Source organism: Musca vetustissima, unplaced genomic scaffold, assembly GCF_032173495.1.
Source record: "Musca vetustissima isolate MV318-11 ecotype Yass unplaced genomic scaffold, APGP_CSIRO_Mvet_v1 utg16389, whole genome shotgun sequence".
In the NCBI taxonomy this organism is placed as follows: domain Eukaryota; kingdom Metazoa; phylum Arthropoda; class Insecta; order Diptera; family Muscidae; genus Musca; species Musca vetustissima.
In genome coordinates, this window is record NW_026883829.1 from 402724 (window position 1) to 405416 (window position 2693).

Genomic DNA, 2693 nt, shown 5'->3' on the forward strand with positions numbered 1-2693 from the left:
CAGAACGACAAACTCGCCATAGGTCAAGTATTTCAGCAAAAGTCGGGGAAAGTAGAAAATGATAAGGAAAACGAATATCGACTTTATGCCTTTGGCAAATATCGCTCATACGGTTTTAGATAGCAAATTATATGAGCGACATTTTGTAGAATAGAGAAAAATTGTACAAGGACTCGGGATAGAAGGAGGAAATGTTTTGCAAAAATATTCCTCATTTGATTTGACTGAAAACATGTAAAATGAAAAATAACCAGTAATAGCCACAAAAGAAAGTGTAAATCTATTAATTCAGGAAATTTAAAATTCTCATAACCGCATAACTCAAAAACTTGACTATGTCCTTATGGGGTTTTTAATATACTCCCCAAGGGCCTTTAGCCTCTAAATGAATTTTCCACTCCACGACCATGAGCTCGATATTATAATTGACTTTAGCTTGTTAGCAAGATTATTCAATGTTTTTTTTTTCATATTTGGTTATAGGAACTTCTAGATATTTAAAATTATATTCAACAGATATCGACTACTGGTGGGAAGTCTCGGGACAGTTTCGGCACTTTATGTTTAGAGCTTATTTCTCTCTATATTCTCTGAAACTGAATGATAAAAACTCGCTTATAATAAATTAGTAATAATTATGGATCAGTTACCGGATTCAGGTATGACCCATTCGCCACCGACATTCTCAAATATAATTTTATTTATATTTTTAAAACATTTAAATTCAAGGAAATTATGGTGTTATGCTATAGTAGGTTGTTCGTGTCTCGAAAAAATAGTGTTCCAAATTACAGGCACAGGCACAGAGGACTTTTTTATAATGAGGGTATATACACTTTGATACGGTGAAAATGTGCCCCACACGGAGGAAAAGAATCGCCTCTCTAACATATGTCCCAAACATATTTTGCAGCAAACATATATATGTTTGCAACAGTCCCAAACATATCATATGTTTGGGTCCCAACATATATTTTTCTGCGTGTATTATCTTTGCGAAGCCTCCCCCACAATTGGTCAAAATGTTCAATATTTATAAATGTTCAAATGCACAACCCATTATATCTACCAAACCTAGATAAAGTCCGAAGATGAGAACTATGGATCCACTCCTTCAGGTGCCTCCGGATTGACTATCCGATTTGAACCAAACATTGTACAATCTATTACCTTTACCAAGCGTAGATGAAGTCCGATGATCGGGCCCATTGGTCCACTCCTTCAGTACCTCCCCCACAAAGGGTCAAAAATTTAGATATTTATAATTCCCATATCAGGCGAAAGTAATGTCCTATTTGAACTAAACTTTGCACAATTTATTACCTTTACAAAGGCAAGATAAAGTTCTCCTCCAAAAAGGTTCAATATTTTATAAACTTTTAAAGGCAAATTGAATAACCGATTTGACCAACATCAAATCTGAAACCTTTAACGCCATATTACAGCCCCATCGATTGAAAACAAGCAGCTAAAGTTATTAAAATACAAACAATTGTTGGTAGGCAGATTTCAAAATGAGAATTCAAGATATAAAATTACAGTTAATTTGGTTAAAGGATGTGTCCAAACTCCCAATAATGCAGAAATTTTTATCATATAGCAAATTATAGCCATGAGAAAATTAAGGTGAAAATTTAGTAATTTTTTGGTGGTGTTATATCAAAATACCGCACAAATTCTCACAAGTCAGCACATATATAAGTCAGCATTCCAGAACCTTTAATGCCATATTACAGCCCATCGATTGAAAACATGAGGCTAAAGTTATTAAAATACAAACAAATTTTGGTAGGCAGATTTTCTACTCAATGAGAAATTTTTATGATATAACAATTTATGGGGGTAAAGTTATGGTAAGTTATGGTAAAGGACAACGCCTATAATTTTCGGTGATGATCAGACAATAATTTTGGGATGAAGTGGACCGAAAACTTTTTTATGTTTTTTTTTCGATTCGATCTATAGGCTACAATTATAAGCCGAACATCACAACACAACCCACGGTGAAGGGAATGTGGACAAGTAATTAGAAGAACTGTACTGAATATTGGTAATATTCGGAAAATATGTCAGTGTAAGGAAGAGGTGCTGTTGACCTCTAATGGGGAAAGAGAGTGCAACTATCACGAAATATTGCCCAGGCTCGGAATAAAAATCCGCAAAAAGATAGACTTCTGTCGTATTTGTGTAGGGTATCGTATGGTCGGCCCCGTCCGACTATACTGCTCCGCTCACTGGTTTTAAATATAACGCAAAAACAAATATATAGGGTAAGTGCAACAATAATCGGCACTTTAAAGATTTTCGCATTTTAAACGTTTCAACATCCCTAGTGCATTTTTTATTATATTCTATTTAGGTTTATATGTTTCCAAATTTTGTTTACTCCCCGATGCAATAAAAATTTGTTGCCATTGTGCCAATAGTCGGCACTTTTTTCTAATTGTCAGCATGTCATGTTCCAATAGTCGGCATGTCGTATTTAAATTAAACAAAAATTATGTATTTAATTAACTTTTCTGCGTTCAGTTTTCATCAGTGTTGTATTAAAAAATGTATATAAAATAATTTTATTTTTTAAAAATTACAATTACAGTTGACGCCCGATATAACGAATGAGGCCCATTCGTTATAGCGAAAAAGTCGTTATATCGCGAAGTTTTTTTATGCTGCTATTTTATTTAAAAACCAAA